General features: G+C 40.8%; 1 long non-coding RNA gene across 1 annotated transcript; it reads left to right on the top strand.

Annotated features, from left to right (window-relative positions):
• Positions 1–654: 654 nt before the first annotated feature.
• Positions 655–23,088, top strand: LOC141990186 (uncharacterized). Its single transcript, XR_012640102.1, has 3 exons — positions 655–1,025; positions 6,870–6,992; positions 22,624–23,088. It is a non-coding gene; the product is annotated as an uncharacterized LOC141990186 (long non-coding RNA).
• The last annotated feature ends 366 nt before the right edge of the window (positions 23,089–23,454 follow it).

Here is a 23,454-nt window from a genome sequence, read left to right as displayed (position 1 = left end):
TACTGTTGTAAACTCACACCAATGTCAAATCAGAAAAGCAAGGTGTAAACCAATCTATTAAAGTACCAAGCTATGGGCGAGAGTGTTCTGTTAAAATAGTCTTTAAAAAGGATTAAACAAACCAACCAACTGTGGTAATTATTTTGAGAACAGGAGCAGAAGAAAGTCAGAAGGTAAAGAAGAATTGAATGAGAAAAGCCTCTTTATGGAGTTAAGAGGGGAGGAGGGGCTTTGAATGTACCAAGGTATTTGGAAAATAGTAAGCACAGCACAAGGGAAAGAAAACAAATAGTTTTAACAACAAACATCATAGCAAGATATACACATAAGAATACTTATGGCTTCAACGTATAGCTCTGCTGGGAAATTACATGTTGCAGTAGTTGCCGATAATGCCCTCTCCTGGTGATGCTATTGCAAATAAGTCTGTGTGTCAAGTCATCCCTGGGACCTGAGTTTACAGTGTGTGGCGTGAATTTACTGTAGTTAAAGAGAGACTTTTATCTGAGCTAAATGTCACTATTCCCTTTTCTTTTTCCCCCTCTGTTCCAAAGACTAGCTGTAGGTAAATTATTTTAATAAGGTAAGCTATACCACAGTAGAGTTTTCTTTTTCTTTTTTACCCCAAATAATGCTCTCTATGTCATCTGTATATTTATGATAGCTCAAAGACATGGGTGTGTGGATCTAATTAAAAATGTGAAAGGGTTTAGCAGCCTGCTGCTTCCCTGAGTCTCTTGTTGCCAACTCTTGGCAGCTCTGCTGTCACTGAGCCAAATTTTTAGTCTTCAGCTGAACTGCTGCCAGTGTGCTGCACTGCATGCTGGGACTGTACAGCCAGGAGGTACTGTGTTAAACTCTCTCACATAGGGATGTGCAGTGAGCAGGACTCCATCTTCAATCAACCAAAAGAAAAGTGAAGGAGAAAGCCCACTTTTGCCTGGTGAGCCTCAAAGTCTTAGAGGACACAGTGACCAATTCCATCAGGATTTTGTTTAAGGAAGAACAAACAAAAAAAAATTGAGGTGGGTTAACCCAGATATTTGTTTAATGTTGCTGTATAGTAGCAGGAATGTGCATTCAGCAATGTAGGTGAAATCAGTTTATCTAGGGGACAAATTAAAAATGGAGTTTGACTTCTAGGCCACAATTTCTTGCCAAATGAATGCCTTACCATTCAGCTCCACATATTCCTAGCAAGTTTGGGCACTTTGGTCCAATAAGTGTTACAGCCAACAGCGGTAGAGGTAGGTTGATGGAAGTATGTTTAACGCTATCCTGTCACCTAACAAATTCAGGTATATTGTGGAATAAAGAGGGTTATGGGCTAAGCTGGCTTTCAGACTTTGATCAATGCACAGACTCACTTGGGACTTAGAGTGAAAGAAGCACTGGGTCTCACAAGTCAGTGACAGGTTTTCAGCTGATCAGAATTAAATGATCCTTTTAGCCATTCTGTGCTGCATTCGTTTCTGCAGGGGAAATAAAATTTGCTTACTGATTTTTTTTCTTTCTATTTTTCCACGTCTCCATTCCTTTTTCTCCTTCCATCTCCCATTTTCATTCTCTTTTTTATCTTCACACTGTTTTATTTTCTTTCCTTTGTGCCCATTGTTTTCTCTCTCCTTCTGCATCTTAACCCATCCTCTCCCAGGGTTCCACATTTCCCTCTTCTTTCCTCCTTATCTTTTGCCCTTTCCCCCCACAGCCTCTCTGCACTGGCTAGGTCACTCCATCTGGGAGAATGAGCCACCTCAGAGGTTGGGCCTGAGGTCTATTACAACCCAGACCCCTTTAAACCTTTCATGTGCTTGCATTGTATTTTTGGAGATATTCATTTTGCACACCATTGAAATCAGCTATGATCAGTATGCCAATGAAACAATAACTTTATGCTCTTGAAAACAACATTTACTCCAGATTTTAATGCTGGATTTTTAAGAATAAAACAACAACAAAAAGTTGGCACAATATCAAATACTTGTCCACATTCATTCATAACACTGACTTTAAATGAGACACACAACACTAAAAGGACAGAGATGGGGGAAATTAACATTTACACTGATGATCACACATTGTTTATAGAAAAGCATTTAAAAGAGTAGAATCATGGCACAAGTGTGCAACACACCTGAACTCCACCTCTTTGATCTTTCCTCTGGGGTCGGGGGTTTTTTTGTGTGTGTGGTTTTTTTTTGTTTTTTCCAGTGGTCCTGCTCTGGTAAAGAGGTAGGCCTCAGAAGCCTTTTGGCACACAGCCCAGGCTTTGTGGGCCACTGGAGAGATGGATAGCTAGGTGGAGAAGTGCCCTGAGGCAGGTGTTAAAATGTTGTTCCTGGTTCCTTGGTGGTAATCATTGCAAAACAATCCTGTCTGCTCTATTCCTATCAACAAGCTGCTTTCCCTGGCTCGTTGCTAAGAGACAGGACTGTTGCTTACAAGTTGTTTGGTTCTTTAGATTTTCATAATTTATAATTTATTATCTTGGCGTCAAAATTTATGTTAGTTTTTTTTATTTTATTTTGCCACAGACACAATAATTGTTACATAAAACAAAGGTCACATATCTACCCGTGTATTGGTTGCTCTTATAATACACTTTGCCTGTGTAGAGTTTAAGTTCTGTGAAATAAAATGCTGTTATAAACTGAAGATGAATATCATTTTTGTCCATTAACTTCTTGCATTATATGACTGGTTAGGTCAATGGATTCCCTCAAGATTTCTTCACTATTGAAAACATGTTTCTGTCCAACCAAGAAGGAAATGAATTGAAATGATTTCAATTATCACAAGAAAGACGCCGTCTCTTCTTGCTCTACACTTCAGCACCTAATAGTTCAACTCATCAATCCTACTTTCCTGAAGTTCAGTGCTAGAGATGTTTAACCAGTGCCAGAAATTATTCTTGTGCATTAATCTAGCTTTGTGGATACACAAACCTTACCTTGCTAAAGTGTTTTACACTTAACACTAGTTAAATGAGCTCAGTGAGGAGTAATGCTAGAGTGGAAATGAGAATAATTTGCAGAGTTGTTAAGTTGCAAAATAACTGTGTCACAGTTCACCAGTTTAGAGGAAAAAAATGAAGAATTTATTATTATACTCCCTTGTGGAAATTAAGAATACCAACCTAGGGTTAGGATTTAGTTGGCTGTTTAACAGCATAGTCATACATGAAGCTGGTGGTGCTGAATTCACGAACACTGATTTTATAATGGTACCACCACCTGAACATTGACTGCATAACTATTAAAAATCTTTTTGGAAATTGACTACAAAACTAGACATTTCTGCCTGACCAATATTTTTCCTGTTAGCCGGTTGTAGCAGAGCTCAGAGGATGCAGCCCATATATCTCCCACCTTCACTAAACAAAATGGAACATTCAGACTTTTGTTTGTGTAATTTTAGCAAGTAGATGGCAATCCTGGCTGATATTTAATTACTTCTGAATGCAAATGAATAGCTTTAGTGATAATATTTGATTTTTTTATAAAAATGGGGCACTTTATTTACATCAAAATGTGATGCTATGGTACATGCCTGTAGTCTATAAATACAGAAATTAGGTTATTATTACCACGGAACTATCCATTTAAACTTGAAAGTAGATAAAGAGGAGGAATATTATTTATTAATTAAAATTCTCCAAATAAAAGTTGTCTACTCTTTATTCCTTCCAGAGTCATAGATAGATAGATCCTCTAGGGGTAGAATGCTGTTTTTTGTATCTCTGAACCAGCATTCAGCTGGCGTGTGGGGTCAGGTCCAACGGGGATGCATATTGGCATCCCCACTGCAGAAGGACCAGATCTATTGTGAAGAACTCTGACCAGAAATCTTCCTTGAAGCCTATAGATTTTACACTGTTTTATTTGGTGGAAAAAATCATTAGGTGAAAAGAACCATCCATAATTCCTAAAGGAACGTGAGTTGAAAAGTGCATTGGCATTAATATGTCTGCAGTGTGACCTTTTGAAAGCTCAATTTTAAAACTTTTTTTTTGGGGGGGGGGGTGCGAGGAAGTAGGAGGACTCTTCAGCTTTAAAATTCCACCAGCTAATGGGAAACCAACATGTTTATGGTCAGCTGTCAGTGCTTTGGTTCTTGCATGAGCAGAGGGCAGCAAAGATATGGCAGTCATTCTAACAGGACTCCAGAAAATATAAAATAAAGTTTCTAAAGTGACAAATATACCATGTCAGTGTTTTGGGTAAGCCAGAAGGGAAAAAGGAATCAGAGACATGATCCCATTACTAATTTAGCTGAAGCCCACCTGTGAAAACATAAGAAAGTTCTCTGGGGGTTGTCATTGGCTGTGCACTCAGGTGTGTTGAGTCCATAGCATAATCAGGAGCTTCATCTCTGGGCCTCTGCCAGAAATCTGATAAGTTATTCTACCATTCAAAATCAATGTCTGCTCGACAGGCCAGTTCTTGGAGTCCAAAAAAGCAAAGGCTGGTGGATCATTATCTAGAATTCATGCCTTAATAGATGCACTTGGATTTTATTAGAACAGCAATAATAACTGTTCAAACAAGCCAGGTGGACTGTGATTAGATTAATAATCAGAAGAAAGGAGTAAAAATCCCCAACATTTCCAAGAGGCCAGTCTGATACCCCTGAAGCTTGTTAAAGAGCTAAAAAAAACCCCCCAAAACAACTATTGCTCTCATTCACTTGATCGACTAAAATCTCATCTTAGACAGGAAAGGGCAGATTGCTCTAAAGGTCTGCAAATCAGACACACTGCTGTATAGAGAAAAGCCTTCCTGGGAACGTGTACGTTTTGGGCGAACAAAGTAGATTGGCCCATGTTGCTTCTACATATTCTACTTTCATGAGCACCTAATATTATTTACTGAAGCTCAAAAATACCTTGCTTAAAAATAAAACCCAGTTTATAAAAGGACGTGTTTTGGTTGAAGCTCTATGTTTAACACTTCTAATTGCTGAGCAGAAAAAAGGCTCATCAAAAATCTTTTGCACAATGCTCTTTATTACCTGCTTAATTTTTCTTCACATAATCAAATTTCCCCTACAAGGGGGTAGACCTATAGGCATCAGGTAGACCAGCAGGAACTCAGCATTTTATATGTTCTCGCATCTCTGCAGGGAAATACATGGTGAGTACCAGTGTGGGCTCTCTGTTGTTCCTTTCTCTCAGGCAAAATGCCCATTGAATTAAATAGGATTTTTTCATGAGTAAGAGAAGCAGGACTTGGCTCTGGGAAGATATTACACAATTGAATGTACTTGATTCCTGGTGCCAGTGTTCCATTGTACTCTGTTATGGGAGAACATGAAGAGCTGGAGCGCATTCTATCACTGCCTCTGATTTACAGAGCATATTGTAATATCTCATTAGTGTAAACTAAAAAAAGGAAGCTGGTAGAATAAGATTGGAGATTGTTGTCTGGTTTTTCAATAGTGCAGAAAAATAAGTACATGCAGTTATTCTATATATGGGCTATTAATATTTTACATTTACATTGTGCATGGTCTTTAATCCCAATGAAGTACAGGTAGATGGCCTCTTTCTCAAAGGTGCTTACAGTTCCTACTGACTTCAGTGTGTTTTGTGGGTGCTCTGCATGTCTGAAAATCACACCAGTAGAGCCCACGCTGCAAGTTGCTGAATGCATCCTGTGATGTGTTGAGAGGATTAACTTCCATTGAATTCACTTCAGCTAACAAACTCATATGCAGAGTAGAATTTTCCAAGGCACCCCCAATTGTGGCCACTGAATTAGCTCCCACAGACAGCATTTGTGCCTACAAACAGATGGTTTGCAAATGCAAGGGCCATTTGCTTACACAAATTCTGGATCAAATCCTCCAGTGTGGTATAGCCACTTTATCTGAAGAGTCAGTGTGTCTGGTCTTCTGAGGTCACCCCAGTGTAAGCAGGACTCTTTAGCAGCATAGAACCATTTGAGAGACTATGTTGCCTTCCACTGCTGCTACATTACGGGGTGTTGCTGGACGTGAGGTGCCCAAGACACCCCTAAACATTGTCGATCTCTACCTCTAGTTTTGATTACGTGACGCCAGTGACAATGAGCATAGCATAGACCAACCCTGACACGGCGGTAATTTATGCAGCCCTGAACACTATGGCCTGAGGACTGGGGATGTGCAAAGGGGATCTTTATGCCACACCAATGGGATACACACATCCATGTTTGACTTGTGCTGGGTTTTCTTCAGCTGTAGCTGAAAATCTGGCTCACTGACTTTTCTGGCTATAAATAATTTTGTTTGCAAGACTGTTGTCACAAACTTAGAATTTGCCTCAAATAATACAAATGCAATAAACTGAAGGTTAAAGTAATTTATATATCGTGTATACTTGATATATGTTTGTGTGTGTGCATACATATCTATAATACTATAGTAAATTGAAATATAGCAACTACTTCATATGTAATAGATATACAGTAGTACAAAAAAGTAACAGAAAAAATACCAAGTGCTAACGTTATTATTTAACAACAGTTTAACAGCTGGTGCTTTGAAAACACTACATTTAAGAGCTGCTGCCTTTTCTTCTATAAGATTATCAATGTATGTATAATGCACGATATTAGCATTTATTTAACATATTCCTATTTCTGATGCTAGTTCCTATCTATATTATAGTGATACTTATAAAGAAGGAGTGAAATGCATTCAGATATGTCTGTATATGGGTACTAATATAGACCCATAAATATATTTGAATAATTTTTTCATAGTTCCTTAATATCCAGTTGCCACTGAGAAAGAGAATAATTGATGTTTGATATGAATGACTGTTGTATTTGTGCCTAAACAGAAGAAATGCATCTGCCTTCAATGGAACTCTAATTTTAATGTTTCAGCCTGCAAGAAATGCACATTAATAGCAGCTTCTTCCCTGAGGAAGGTTTTCAACTGGAGTATTTGAGAAGAAACTTACAACAGAGCAGCCTAGAGTGCCACCCCGTCCCTTTTAATTAGCACACGTAAGTCCCCCTGCATCCAAGATATGATTGAGAATTTCTGCCATTTCATTTTAATATCAGCGTTCTATGCTGACGTTTGTCAGACTAAGCTAAAAAGCCCCTTCTTTTTATGTTGTTCCCACATGCCGAGCAGACCTCTTACATTTTTGCTGGCTGCTAACGTACTAAGCGTTTTTTTGGCAGTGTGCGGTTCTGGATCGAAGCCATTCATGCAACTCTTCCAGAGTAACTATGGCCCAAAGGATTAGAGATCAATGGATTTAGTTATCTGGTGAAGTTCCCCTGCCTCTCTCGTGCCATTAAAAGGTTTTGCTATTGTGAAAGACACCCAAACTTTTCATTTTAAAATGCCCAGTTGAGTGTAAGTAAGAAGTTAATACTGCTGAACTTGCGCAAGCTTTCTGCTTTATTTACACTCATGCCACTGAAGTGTGAATGTGTGCAAAACTCTGAAAAGGTTTTGTATTGGTTTAAAAACAAAAAGTATGTCTAGAGGAAAAAAAACTCGGATGTATTTTTCTCTCACGGGGAAAATTGTCTTCTAATCAGTATAGGATAAAATCCTGAGATGCGGGGCAAAGCCTGTGTAAAAGAGATTTGCTTTGTGGAAAATGCTCTGAAGCACCACAAGCCGAAGGAAAGGAATCCTTGATCCCAAGAGCTCCAAGGCATTCAAAGCCACAAACCTGGCCTCTAGCTAGCTCACCGCAGGGCACTGAGGGAGGGGTAGTGGACATTGCCCATTACTCTCCATTACTTCCCTGGCACTTGTGTTTTCGTGTTCTTTTCAAAGACACTGGCTACGGCCCGAAAATATCCCTGTCTTACCAACTCCCTCCATGGGGCAATGTGGGCAGCTGCCACAGAGGTTTTCTGTGCAGTGTGTGTAGATGTTCGGGCATCCTCAGGCAGCAGAAATGTGTCATATAGCTCTTCAAGATTTGGCCTATACTGTATGTGAATATCTTGGCTCTCAAGTCTGTGGGACCAAGCAGTTTTTTGTTTTCATTTTTTAACCATGAAACTTCCTGGGGAAAAAAATCCCATTGGGTTTAACATAGTGTGTGTTAAAGTCACCAGAATAAACCACTGCAGGCTTTTTCTTCTCAATGGACTCAGAATAGTCAGGTAAACATGAGTCAAGTTTGTGCTTGCCCCTGTGTGTAGAGTTGGGGAGGGCACATGCAGCCTCTTCCTTCCCATTTTCTTACCCATGCAGGGGCCAGGTGCAACTGCAGTCTTTGTACTCATGTAGCCACAAATGCTACATGGAGCTAGTCACTCAAACAGGGACAAGAGAGGAAGGAAGAGCATAGGGAAATCACCTGTCCCTTTCCTTTGTATTGGACAGTGTCGCAGCCAGCTAGCTTCAGAGAGTGGCACAAGTTTCACCTTAAGGTTGGATGTCCAGACAAAATAAGAACCATCCCAAATATCCGTCCAGATACTAACCTGGCTCAGTTTAGCATTATTAACTTCATTGTCTTTTAGAACCATTTCACCTTCAGGAATGCAATATGCACTGTACTGTCTTGTTATTAAGTTCTTTGCCATAGAAGTGACCAACACCCAGCAAAATCACCCCTTCCCGCTGAAAAAAATTAACTCTAAAAACTCCCACATGCTTGATATTCAGCTTGACTCTGCAGTTTGCATCTGTGATGCTCCAAAGTGAAAGAATATAAAAAGAAGGAAAAAGGTTGAAACCACTTTTAAACAGAGTTTTAAAAGATCTGGAACTAGAAAAGAACACGAGTCCTCAATACTTGGATTGACTTTGGTAAAAAGCCCTCTGCTGACTTTGGAGTTTTCTCACTTGTGTAAGAAGTCTTCTGTGCTGAATTGCAAACTATCCTGAAAAACAATGTGGGCATACCAGACAAATAGAGACCACCATGCCACCCTGATCCTCAGGGAAGCCCCAGAGTTCTCAGCTGTATAGAATGAATTGTAAGTGCATTCTTCATAAGGGTGGCCAAATAAGCTAAGAATCAGTCCAAATACCAAAATTAACCCAATCCTTTATTCATAAAGCTCAAGCTTCAGGGTCTCAGCTGGCCACTAGCAGAGGTCAGGAAGACATTTTTTTTCCCTCTAGTGTATTCTGGGAGGATTTTTTGTTTGTTTGTTTTACCTCCTTCTTCTGAAGCATCAGGCATGGCCATGGCTGGAGATGGCACATTGAGTGGGGTGGAACAAGGCTTGGAGGTAGAACTAAGCATTCTTTCTCAGGTGCTTGGCTGGCTGGTTCTTACCCACATGCTCAAATCTAGCTGATGGCCATATGTGGAGTAGGGAAAGAATTTTCCCCAGGTGAGATTGGCAGTGACTTTGTGGGGAGTTCACCTTCCTCTGTGTATGTGGGTGTGGGTAACTTGCCAGAATTATCTGGGTATATCTCATTTAATTATTTCCCTGCCATTGCTGGGGCCTTGAGCAGTGGTGCACCTCAGCCCCTCCTATTCTCTGCCAGTGGCACACAATTGCCTATTCTTCTGTGGTCTGTAATACATTAGTCTCATTTCTGTTGTTGAGTTTAGCGTGTGGGCACTGAGTGGTGTTGGTGGCCTGTGATATACAGGAGGTCAGACTAGATGATCTAATGGTCTCTTCTGGCCTTAAACTCTATGACTCTAACTAATATAAACTCCCTGTAACTGATCCAAGCAAAGTCTGGTTTGGCCATAACTAGATTTTCCAATGTTGTTAATATCCCAGAGTCCTAGCAAGCCTGGAAAGCTCTGCCATGCCTATTTAGTCTTTAAAATCACACATGCTTTGGAGCATCCATTTAGACAAGCTGAAATTTTGGGTTCTTATCTAAACTGAACTTCCAAAAACTCCAAACTTTCAAGGTTTACCCTTCATCAATTTTTAGAAGGTTTCAGATTTGCTTTTTCTTCTTAAATCTATGTGAAATATTGGCATTCTTTTTATTCATCTTCTCTCTCCCAGAGATGGTCATTCCTTCCACTCAGCTTTTTCTGAGGTTTGTAAATTATAGCAGACATAAAAGATGCTGAAGTAATTACCCTGGCTTTTTCTGTTTCTGTTTTGAAACTGAAAGAAAACAGTTTAACTTCTTAAATTCTATGTTTATTACTGGAGATGAAGGTAAATGATGCAATTTGAATTGGGATCTCAAGCATTCCCAAATCTCAAGGGTGCTTGGGTCTGCAATTTTACTTGAGCCTGCTGTAGGTGTAGGAGATAGTCAGATAGATAGGAGTCAGCGAAAAATTTCAGGTCAGTATCTGCATCCAGACTTCCCCAAAGTTTCATAGAAAGTTCAGATCTGGGTTTTCAGTTTGGGTCCATCTCTAATTTCTCCCAATAATCTACAACAATGGGCTTATTGATTTTAGAAGATTTTTTTCACCAGTCCATCTGTCCATTGGTGAATTGCAACTGAAAATCACAATAGGCTGGTGAGAAATGTTTACCAGGATCACATGAAAAAACTGTAACAATGCCAATGGGGTAAGTAGGTGGAATCAATGTGAGCCTTTTCTGTTCATTAATAATACTGAGCACTTCGGGCTTGATCCAAAATCCATTCAAGTCAATGGGAGAACTCCCATTGGATCAGGGCCTTATATAACACCTTCTATTTTCAAAGAGCTATAGAAACACTAAGGGCTCTATTGTTGCATTATGGGCCACAGCTACCCTAGGAAAAAGGAGGGTTGGGTAGAGGTGTCACTGTACCAAGGAAAGTTCCCCAGAGGTATTGTACCTGTGAAGCATACAAGGAGGGTATAACGTTTTCAGTGGAGTGGCAGGAGCATGGACAAAGGTGGGTCCTTCCATCTCTTTTTAGGGGAGTATTGCATATGCTCTTTTTCTCTGTTTCACCCCTTTGGAGTGTCTGGTGCTCAAACTCTACCTCTTCTTGTGCTCATGGAGTGTAAATGTGATTGTCACCATCTTGGCTGACACTCTGGGGATTGAACCAGGGACTTCCAGAGCTAAAGAGTTTAAGATGCTACAGCTTGAGCTAAAGAACCATGACTCTTTAGCTTTGGCAATTCCTATCCTGTGTGGATCAGCACAGGGAAGGGACACGTAACAAACACTCACCAGTGGGTTAATAAAGCAGCAGGTCCCTGGCTACTTCTTACCTGCCACAGATGCGCTAAGAGGAGGAGAGCATCTTACACTCTCTTCCATCCATCTGTGCCTAATTAGAACCTATCCTCACAATATCCCTGTGAGGTAGGTATGCAAATTATTATCATCCCAGTTTTACAGATTAAGAGACTGAGACACAACAAGTTTAAGAAATATGCCTGAGGCTACCATGTGAGTCAGTAGCAGAGCCAAACTTAAGTTTCCAGCTCCTTCCCTGGCTCCTGGTCCAGCCTTTTATCAGGCTACATCTTGCATCAGGGTAAAAAACCCACACCCTGTCTTACCTAATATACACTAATTGAAAATGTCTGCAGGTAAAGCTGACTGTATCCATTTGTTTCTTTTATATTCAAGCTGTGTGTGTGTGTGTGTATATGTGTGTGTGTGTGTGTTTGTGTAGCTATATATAGAGATGGATATAAAATCCTCTTTCAGATGCCCTCCTAGTTAAATGGTTTCCTTCTGCATGTGCATGTACAGAGTTCACAAACATACATATTTATCTCATTTATTTTTTCCACTCATATATTTCATCCTGTTGTTACTGCAGTGATTTGAGGTGCTAAATCATGCGTGGAGGACTGAGAATCATGCAGCAGTCACCTGGGCCTCAGACAATGACGGAGAACAGCTGGCTGGTCCACTAGCAAACATTGCCTGCTCCTACAGCTCTTACTCCAATGGGACTGTTGCCTGAGTAAGGACTGCAGAATCAAGCTCACAGGCTGGTCAAAAGTGAAGTTTTGGCTGGAGATAATTGTGTAACCTCAAAAATTGTGAGTTACCCATCCCATTTGGTTTTAGCCTTGTGTGAGAAACTTAATTAGATCCATTTCTAAGAACAGACAAAATATGATCTAACTGCAAAGAATTAAATGAACAGGGCTTCTCTCGTCTTTTAATAAGCTACAACATCAGGTTTTTTTTCTTTTGTTTTTCCCCCTCTTCCTGACAGATGAATAGTATTTAATGTAAAATATCTATCAACATTTGTCTACAAAGACAAAAAACCTAGAGGCCAATGTCCAGAACTGTTTTCTCGTGGCAAGTGACTCATACTGGTCTTATTCTCGGTCCATGTTTATATGTTAATGCAATCAGACCTGTGTCCTTCCCCGCATTTCCCAGCATGTCTTCTTTCACTACTCTTCTTGCAGCATTCCCTAAAGGTTTACCTGTTAGATTTATACACTATAAAGACTCCGAAAGCATAAAGATACATCATACATAGCACTACCTCAGTTTAGAACAGGGACACGCACAAATTAATTCCCATGATATTTATGGGAACTTAAACGTAGAGGGGCAGAGAATTAAAAACAGGGATGTTCCTTAGCCGTCAGGGAGACTGCTAGCAAATATGCGCCCTTGGATGAAAACACACCAGGAAAGTGTTTGGAGCCTAGACCTAGTCGACACAGGCCAAGTCCTTCAGTCTGGTGCAAAGCTATATGCACCAGTCCAAGCTGTGGCAGTGCGTGACTCAGCCAGACCTCACACAGCTGAACCAAGCTGGAAGCCTCTGCCTATGAATTCCTGGTTTAGTCTTTACTTTCTCTGCCTGGTTTCTATTAGTTCTGTGGGTTTTCAGGCTTTTATGGCAGTCCTCTGACTGAAAATTATTGCTGCCCAAGGCAGCCCGACTGCCAACAAGGTTGCAAACACAGAAGATCTTTTTCAGTAATTCTGTGGGGCATGAAAGGTTGGTTCTTTTCAAACTCTTCATTAAATGTCAATTTGTGAAAGCTGAAACATTGATTTCCATACACTTTTCTCTCTCTCTCTCTCTCTCTCTCTCTCTCTCACACACACACACACACACACACACACACACACACACACACGCTCTTTAAAGCTAACAGCAAGAATTCAGGCAAAGGGAGACTGAGACAAATATCTTTTTTGTATAAGTCTGCTGAAGTCAGGAGAGTTGCTCCAATCAAAATTTGGGTCCTCTGTTTATTTTCTCATTCTGGTTTACTTAATTTCATGCCATTTAAAATTATATTTAATTGCAGCAGTTCTCTCTTTGGTTTGCAGTCTCACTGCTTTCCCAGCATGTTACTGAAGACACTGGAAAAAAGAGAAGGGCTGAATCAGTTTGGAAAACTCTGGATTCTTCTGAACATTTGGACACTGCTAGCTTCCCATGTGTGGGAGGAATATTTTACTGCCCATCAACCGACTGCTTGAACAATTTAATCAGGTTGTTAAAGCAATTTAACCCTGGAGAAGATTAGCTCAGAAGAAGATACTGTTTCTGCCTCAAAAGCTACACACATTGTCCCATGATCTCTCTCTCTGTCTCATAGACAAAGGTGTAATTAAATGGATCCTTGCCCACATGAAAGAGCCTCCAGGGCATAGGAGAAGTTGCCCAAAACCACCCTTGAGACTGCCAAGAGATGAATTTAGAGCAACTCCCTTCACTCCTACTGGTTTCAAAAGTACCAACAAAAGCTCATGGTCAGTGGTATCAAAGGTTGCTGACCGCTCTGTTAAAATTAGCGTGGACTCTCTATTTTCATCCATTCATTAGCCAATGCAGTTTCTACCCCAAACTCATGTCTAAAGTCCAAATGACAATTGATCCAAATAGCTGTTGGCAATGGTTGGAAGTCACATGACTGAAGATTTGGCAAGAGGGAGTCTTTTGTTAGCGTATGATGACTGTCAAGGTTCCTTCCCCACTCTGAACTCTAGGGTACAGATGTGGGGACCTGCATGAAAACCCCCTAAGCTTATTTTTACCAGCTTAAGTTAAAACTTCCCCAAGGTACAAACTATTTTACCTTTTGCCCTTGTACTTTATTGCTGCCACCACCAAGCGTCTAACAGATATATAACTGGGAAAGAGCCCGCTTGGAAACGTCTTTCCCCCCAAAATCCTCCCCAAGCCCTACACCCCCTTTTCTGGGGAAGGCTTGATAAAAATTCTCACCACTTTGCATAGGTGAACACAGACCCAAACCCTTGGATCTTAAGAACAATGAAAAAGCAATCAGGTTCTTAAAAGAAGAATTTTAATTGAAGAAAAAAAGTAAAAGAATCACCTCTGTAAAATCAGGATGGTAAATACCTTACAGGGTAATCAGATTCAAAACATAGAGAATCCCTCTAGGCAAAACCTTAAGTTACAAAAAGACACAAAAACAGGAATATACATTCCATTCAGCACAGCTATTTTATCAGCCATTTAAACAAAACAGAATCTAACGCATATCTAGCTAGATTACTTACTAAGTTCTAAGACTCCATTCCTTTTCTGTTCCCGGCTAAAGCATCACACAGACAGAGAGAGCCTTTTTTTCTCCCCCCTCCAGTTTTGAAAGTATCTTGTCTCCTCATTGGTCATTTTGGTCAGGTGCCAGCGAGGTTATCCTAGCTTCTTAACCCTTTACAGGTGAAAGGGTTTTTCCTCTGGCTAGGAGGGATTTAAAGGTGTTTACCCTTCCCTTTATATTTATGACAATGACATTATAATACAAATTAACGTACCCATGCTACCCATAGATATTTGAGAGGACACGCAGAGCAGAGCATAATTCTAGTGCCCAGGAACTCCTACATTCTAATCCCAGGGCTGATGCTTACTCCTCCCTCTGTAGCCTTGCAAAGCTCTTCTGCCTCAGTCTCCCCTTCTCCAAAATGGGGATAATACAAATTATAGTACATCACATAAGGTTTCTAAAGTGCTTTAAAAATGAAAATGCAATGAAGTATTATTATTTACTTTTTGGTTTTCTGAACTCTTTTGGTCCACCCCTAACTCTGATGTGTCAAATTTTAAAACAATGGGTGTTGCTAAAAAGTCCAGTTGAGCCATTTACACTCTAAAGCTGGAGACTCTAAGGCTTGGCCTATATAAGGCATATGTTTAATGCTGGGTGAATATTTTGAAAAAATGATCACAGATATTCACTGACATTCTTCAATGCAATCTCTTTGGCTATGCTCACACCCACTCTTGTGTTCAGATTCTGCAAACATTCACGCATATGAACGTTACTAGCATGAATGTGGAAAATGAATTTCAAAGTCACGTGCATCTATTTGCATGCATGAGTATGCATGACTAGGAAATGCTTGCCTGATCATTGAGAAACAATACCAGGTGACTTATCTAAGCAATCATAAATAAGTCGTACATCTTGAATCCTTAATTGTGACTTTGGGGAAAATTGTTCATAATCAACCCAGAGAGAGCTAAAGAATATTTACCTTCTTCATTTTGGCCTTGATTCAGCAAGGTATTTAGGCTCAGATATAACTTGGAACATGTGATTGTTTCCATTGAGTTCAGTGGGATCACTGACATGCTGCAAACTGTGCATGTGCTTGCTTGTTGTACATTGTGCATTCTCTGAAGATCTTATACTCTAAGAAAGCAGCTATATAATAGGCAGGACAAAGTGGGAATCCCATAGTAAGAAATAATTACAGTGCTTTAGTTGTATCTTGGACTCAATTCTTGTGGGCAAAAGGAAAGAAAAAGAGTCTGAAGAAGGAATTTGAGTGAGAAGAGACTAGTGGCTCCATGGGAGGACTTAGGAGGACCTTCCATGCATGGAGCTGGGGGCTTGTCAAAGGATGCAGTTGTGGAAGAGTGGATGAACAAGGCATTGAGCATGGCATTACTGGAGAAGTGGAGAGCATGAGGGGGGATGTGATAAGAAGTCTGAAATGAATAATTTTAATAACAAAAATCTTTGTGAAAATTGAGTTTTGCTTGTTGATATTTGATGAGCCAAAAAAGAAAATAAGTTCATTGGATGATTTATTTGTTGCAAATGATTTGCTCCCCTCTCTACAAAATGAACTGATACACTGCAGAAACGCAGATTGTATCTATTTTACCTTCATGTAGCTTTGAGGACACATGCAAAAAATGACTTTGTTTAATTCTTTATTCATGTGTCCTGTGGGAGAAAATCTATTTTTGTCCTTCTTTGCGTCTGTATGTTCATTAAACATCCAGAGAAAAAGTGTTGACCTATGAACAGATCCCCAAAAGCAAAGCAAGCTGAGTTTGAATGTGCTTGTGAGTTTGTCGACAAACCCATGACAATGAACAAGCCTTAAAGATGATGCAGCTGGGTGAGACTACAAAGTTTTTAGAAAGTTCTTTGAACACATGTAAACATGATGTGCTTAGGCAAATGTTTAACTTGCTTTTTTTTTTTTTTTACTTCCACAAATTATATTATGAAATCCGATGTCTGTGACTTCTTAGGAATGTCAAATCAATGTATTCCTTCCAGACAGATAATTGCAGGGAACTGCTCTGCCTCTCAGCTTCTATAGTTTTCATTGTTCCATTTTCACACTGAAAATGATCAGACGCTTTAGTTGTTTTAGCAGATCATCTGCATAATACAGGTAGTTTTGGAAGCATCACCTGTAGTTCCAAACACAGTGTGTTAGACAGTGCACTCTGAGCAAACAAAGACGCAAACGCATTGAGTTTATGCAGCTAGAGGACACAGACAAGTCTATTGCTTTCATTCCCTGCCCTTTGATCACAGGGTCCTACGTTTTAATCCGTCCCAGGCAGAATCACAAAAAGTGTATTTGATCTGATAGCTGTATCAGCGCTACTTTAATACTCTTCTCTCTGAGACCCAGGATTGCAGCATCTAGATTTAAAATGTACTTCTGGTGCCAACAGAGATTGAATTTGCCAGATTAGGATTTATGAGTACTGCTAATATGAAGCAGAGGTCATCTGATATGGTCACTGCTATATTGTTCCTATGAGAGTGCATGATAGTGGTTTGGGAGCAGAGATATGTAAGATATAGTGTATGCATCAATATCACACACACACAATTAGGATCTTATTATGAGACAGTTTCTATTAACATCATATTAGAGCCAGCAACCTAAGTGATACAAAGTCAATGGAACCATTAGAATGTGTGCCATACTGTACAAACTCCCTCTGAAACTCAGGAAACATTGCAGGGCCATCCATATGATGCCCTAAGGGTCTATCCTCCCTTTGATGCATATGCATAACTCTCATTAATGTTAATAGCAGTTACACGTGAATAGTTAGGGGAGAACAGACCCTCTGTTTAATATGAAAGCATGATCTCAGATGATTCCACGGGAGCTTTGGGATCCAATACAATGTCAAAGAAGCTAGTATAATCCAGGCATTAGTGTTCAAATGGCCAATGAAGTCAAAGGGATATTGTGTGCTATACATAGTGTATGTAAGAAATGTACTGCTCGAAGACAGAGGTGGGCAAACTACGGCCCGCGGGCCACATCCGGCCCGCGGGACCATCTTGCTCGGCCCCTGAGCTCCCGGCCCAGGAGGCTAGCCCCCGGCCCCTCCCCCACTGTCCCCCCTTCCCTGCAGCCCACAGCACACTGGCCCGCAGCTCGTGCCAGGCAGCGCGGCAGCAGCGTGGCTGGCTCTGGCCGGATGGCAGGGCTTTGCTGCTCAGACCAGCATGGTAAGGGTGGGGGTTGGATAAGGGGCAAAGGGTCCCAGGGGGCAGTCAGGGGACAGGGAGCAGGGGGGGTTGGATGGCCATGGGAGTCCCAGGGGGGCCTCTCTAGGGGTGGGGGTGTGGATAGGGGTCGGGGCAGTCAGGGGACAGGGAGAAGGGGGGGTTGGATAGGTGTGGAAGTCCTGGGGGGGGGGCCCTCTCTGCGGGAGGGGGTGTAGATAGGGGTCGGGGCAGTCAGGTGACAGGGAGAAGGGGGGCTTGGATAGGGGGTAGGGTCCCGGGGGGTGGTTAGGGGCCGGGGTCCCAGGAGGGGGTGGTCAGGGGACAAGGAGCGTTGGATGGGTCGGGAGTTCTGAGGGGGGTGGGAAGTGAGAGGGGGTGGATAGCAGGCAGGGGCCAGGCTCCTTGGGGAGGCACAGCCTTCCCTACCCAGCCCTCCATACAGTTTCGCAACCCCAATGTGGTCCTCGGGCCAAAAAGTTTGCCTACCCCTGCTCTAAGAAATGCAGTGTACACTTTAAGAATATGAATCTATCAAGGGCACTTTTATACAGCCCCTGCCTTGTGGTAGTATCTGACCAGCTCACATTTTTAAACGTATTTATACCCACAGCACCCTGTGAGGCAGGGAATTCTATTATCCCCATTTTGTAGATGGGAAATTGGCTCACCGAGAGACAAAGTGACTTGCCCGAGGTCACAGAGGACTATTTGGAAGAGCTGAGAATTGAACCCACATATCCTAAATTCTAACCCAGTTTGCTAGCCACTGGAATAGCCATATTCCCCTGTCTCCTTAAATGTCCATGTCTGTTGAAGAAAGATGGTGTTCATTTTACAGGAACTCAGTGTTATTCAATGGAATTTGCCATGTAGGGCAGGATAGTCTCTGTAGGATTAATGCAGCGTTAAAGATTGAAGACAGTTTTAGGCATTGATTTAAGTATATTTTTAATCATCAATATTTTATATAAGCATTGTAAAACAATGCTTGAAAATTTTGACTTAAGGACTATGGATGGGATTTTCAGAAGTGCTTAGCGCTGGGCAAACTGCTACAATTAAAATCAGTGGTAGAACTCCCATTGACTTCAACAGGGAGCAGAGTTAGGCTCAACACTGAGCACTTTTGAAAATCCCCTAAATGTGCAAGGTGTTTGGGCCATTACATTGAGCTTTTGCATTCACAGTAAACGGGGAGTGAACTCACCATCCAATTTCAAAGGAGATCAAATTCAACATGCCAGGATCCATTCCTGCCAATAGGGGTGGTGGAAAAGGTATGGCCTGATAGATGCAACCACAAAGGAATCTTCAAAAGGCAGTAACTAGGAGTCAGTGGGTACTGCATCCCCAAAGTTTTGTGCCATAAATCACTACTGTTAACGTCAACACCAAATCAGCCATTTTGTGCTGTGTACTGTATCGTCGTTACACACAGGACCTAGACCCAAAGACCTAAGCTAGTTTTGAACTTACATGAGAGGTAAAAGATACTTTGTCCATCCTCTGTGCTATCCAACCCCATTTCAGGGGGGCTTTCAGTTCACTGGTCTTCCTGGAGGCCGGGGAGATATTCCAATCTATGATCAATTATCCTTCCTCAGTCCAATCTCTGACTCACCCTGCTCCCTGAACTGCACCCAGAATGCAATGCTGCTTGTGAAGTGTGGAGCAGTACTCAGCCTATGTATACTTTTGTTCTGAAGATAAAATGTACCACCTATGGGCCAGATCCTCTTATTGTCAAATGTTGTGCTTACTGCTGGGTGCAGTCATAATGGGATAGTAGTAAGCATTATACTTGCTGGTGTTTGTGGGGTTGACTCCTTCATCATTACAACAGCCATTAGAATCTCTAATGTGACTGTAGATACTATGTAAATTTTACCCTATTTTTACCTCTCTGCCACTTTTCCTTTGCACTCTGTCATTCAAATAAGTATTTACACATCTATTAAAACACAGTCTATTTACCCGACAGACTGTAGTGACTAGGATGGAGAATTAATACTCTAGACACAAACGTTCCCACTGCAGTTAAAAAAAGAAAGCTGTGGTTTGTTGTTTCTCAATACTTAATGTCACCATATTCCTTGTGCCTGTATTAAAATCGTATTCCAGACTAAAATCCCTCTGAACAAGAACAAGTTGGAGAAGGAAGACAAAGGAATAGCTAATAGTGTGTGTGTGATGTATATTTTATGTATGTATGTGTATTCATCTGCATAGAATCATCTATAAAATGTTTGTGCGGTGTGCATTTATATACGTGTGTGTACATATAACTCTCTGCGTATAACTATACGTGTATATGTAGATATACACAGTGTATGCATGTGTATATAATACAGTTGATTAAAAAATAAAGCCTTCTATTCATTTCTGCCTTGATAAATGCATAAATGTACAGACAGTTTCTTGGCCACAACTACTGCATGCTTGACAGTTATGGTCACCTCATACCAGACCTCACCTAGACCTGGGGCAAAGACAAATCCAGTTTGATTGATTGGGATATTGTGTATTCATTCATTAGTCCAGGTTTTGGCAGACAAGACCTGGCAGGTATCTTCTTGTAAGCAGACGGCTTTCCTGGTGTGGTCTTGGCTTTTCTGGCAGTTTAGCTGTGAAATTTTATACACTTATGTGGTGGGGATTAAGGATATCAGGGCTCCAAGATTTCTCTCATATTAGACAGCATATGCCGACTCAACCCCCCCTGCAGTGTTCTCTTTCTCCAAGAAAAAGGAGTTTACCTTGTTGTTGTTGGGCTTTTCTATAATGGGTGGGCCCTGGGCCTACTTATCAGTGTTTTGTTTTATGCAGAAAGCAGCTGGAATAAGTAGTAACTTTAGTATAACGTTCATCCTCCAGTTGCTGCCAGCACAGCCCCCAAAAACCAAACTGGGTTTTAATCTTCTCTCCAGGGAGAGAGGTAAAGTGAAAAGGGGAACAGAAAAGATAACCAGAAACCAAACTAGCATTTTCAGTGGTAATGCATTGTTGACATGCCAATTATGTATAGGAAGTTTGGGTTCCCAGGCCTGGAGATACGTCACCTCTAATGTTGGTATTAATACATGTTTAAGCTGAAGGATTTTGGCTACTGAAGCAAACAGCAGAGGGAAAGTACTGCTCTTGTGGACCTTTCAGATTTCTTTTTCATTCATCATTTTCCCTCTGTCATAAATCCACCACTTTGTTTTTAAACTCCTTTACACTAAGGCCACCTTATACCACTTTATAAATAAACAAAGCTAAACAGAAATCAAAGATCCACTTCTCCTAATTCTCCACTAAGCACAGAATCTCTAATGATAGCAATGATGGTCTTTTATCTTCAATGATTTTATAAACATTAATGTCTCATGTGCAAAGGAGCAATATAAGTCTTCCTCACTTTCGGAATGCATGAAGGGGCCAGACAAAACAACAGTATGGCACGCAAGGACTGCTACATATCTGTGCTGTTGCCAGTGTTACAGTGTTCTGGGAGTTGGGGGTAGGGCCAGGGCATTGATCAGCATAGCAGCTACATACACAACACTCTCTCCAAAGGTTGCACAGCAACTTGCCCTCCCGGAGCTTCCAGAAGTGCAATGGCCCCAGGCGCTCCTCCGAACTCTCTGTTCAACAGACTGTGGCTTAATGCCACAGTTGACCCCTAACTAATTAATCCTCACAACGCCCCTGTGCTGTAGGTAAGTATTATTAACCCTATTTTACAGATGGTGAAAAAGAGATAGAAAGATCAAGTGATTTGCCCAGCGTCACAGAGAAAGCCAGCATCTGAGCTGGGATTAGAATTGAGTAGCTCCTGATTCTCAGACATTCAGGACACCTTTCCCTCAAACAGCTTTTTAATTTTGGATAGCTTTTGAATCTTGGATAGTTTAAGTTCACCCCTTTTACAAGCCTATGACATATTTTGTACAAAATATGCATTGTGAGGTATCATTTGAAAACTCATAATTTTCTGATCATTATTGTCCTGGTCAAGTATGTGTGGGAACATTGTATGTGAAATTATAAGATTCTACTGTATAACATTACTGAGACATGTTCCAAGTTTAGAAAAGCAGGCACAAATCAATTCCTCAGAGACAAAAGGCAGACTGACGTCTTAGCCAGGTATCAACAAAATCAAATGGACTATCACCTGGTTAAGAGGCAATTCTTTTGCAGGAAAAAGGTTGTGAGTGAGAAATCTACATTTGGGCAAAGAAACATCTGGAGACTCCTGTCCCCCTGTACTGGCTGTCTCCTCAGCTAGAGATGATTTTCAAAGAAAAGAGAACTATAAGAAAGGGGAAAAGATGCCCCGAAATACTCCTTCCAATACCTGAAGGACAAGGAAATTAACATTGAACTGGGAGAAGAGGTCCTGGCTGAAAGGATTTCAGACAGTGAGACTGCTAAAGCATGTGATGAGAGAAACCTCCGCTTTGAATTCATTTAGCTTGTTAAGTTAGATATTAATTACCTTTTATTTTTTATAAGCAATTCTGAAGCAATAGGAACTGTGTACTTTTGGACAAATGAGATGCACTGTGGCATGCACGCTACCCCATTACATTCCCTCTGGGATTGTTTTCCTGTACAGTGGTTTGGGATTTTAAGGAAATCCACCCAGTCGTGAGGATATAGGAGGATTCCAGATGCTGAGGAATCTTTTTTTAGAGAATGACAGTTCACATTTTATTTTGACAAAAAGATATTTTTACAGGACTAGGAGTGCAGCAAGTTATTTTTAGGAAACAGCAGCATACATTAAATATTTGCCTGAGTGCTAAAGGGGTTCAGCATAAGCACAGGATGGTGCAGGACTCTGGGGATTAGGTGTAAAAAATATATGTGAATGATTATTGTGTCAGTAAAGCACAAATCAACAGACTTTTAATGAGCCCAGTACTTCTGGAGACAAGTATGAGGAAGTTCAATGATTTTCATCTAATAGACTTCACTGGAGGGCTCAGCCTTGCAGAAGACTTTCTAAATTCAGAGTCTTCATACAGTGCTCTTTTCTCTTTCAACAGACTAGAACACTTCAGCCCCGATTCAGCCCCGTTCTTCAGCACTTTGAATATGTGAGTAGTCCCATTGTTTAAGAACCTTGCTTAATTGGGTTCTGGGAACCGAAGATGAAGAGACCAGTCAGCAAAAACAAAACAAAAAGATGACAGCCAAAACGAAGGAAGACAACAAAGGAAGTCCAGCAATAGCATACCACTTTAAAACTGGTTGACATTTTACATTAGGAACCTTTTTACTTCCTGGCCAAAAAAAAATGTTCTTTTGGGAGATGTTATTCATTTCTGAATTGAACCTAAATCAGAAATCTCTCCAAGGTCCAGGTACAATTGATTTGTCCAAAACATTCTCCATCCTTAAGGCTTATCTTCTTGGGAAACAAGGTTGGGGAATGGGAACCTTTACTTGAAATTTAATGTGAATTTTTTAAAAGAACAAATTACCTTTGTTCATATGTGCATTATATTTCCCACTATCACTTGTGTTCACAAATGACAGAATTTGCCTATGCAACCCATTTGCACAAGTCAAGGCCAACTGAACAACAATGTGGTTTCTGTGTGTGAATCTAGAGCAGTATGTGACAATGCCCAGCAAAAATCTATGGCAGAACTAATTACTCCAGGGAAAATCTCAGTTTTAGAACGGTTTCAGCTTCCCAGGCTTGTGTTCCCAGACATAAGTTGGCAGAGAATAGGTCTCCAATAATGTCACCTGAGATGTTTTCAAAAATAAAATATGAGGAAATTGCTATGAAAAAGCTAACTAAAACAAAAAGTTCAGGGGAAAAATGTTCATTAATGGTACACTAGTACAGAGGACCTGATTCAACAACA

The sequence above is a fragment of the Natator depressus genome, chromosome 6 (assembly GCF_965152275.1).
Source record: "Natator depressus isolate rNatDep1 chromosome 6, rNatDep2.hap1, whole genome shotgun sequence".
NCBI lineage: Eukaryota > Metazoa > Chordata > Testudines > Cheloniidae > Natator > Natator depressus.
Note: the sequence above shows the minus strand (reverse complement) of the source record. Positions and strands in the feature narration are given on the sequence as shown.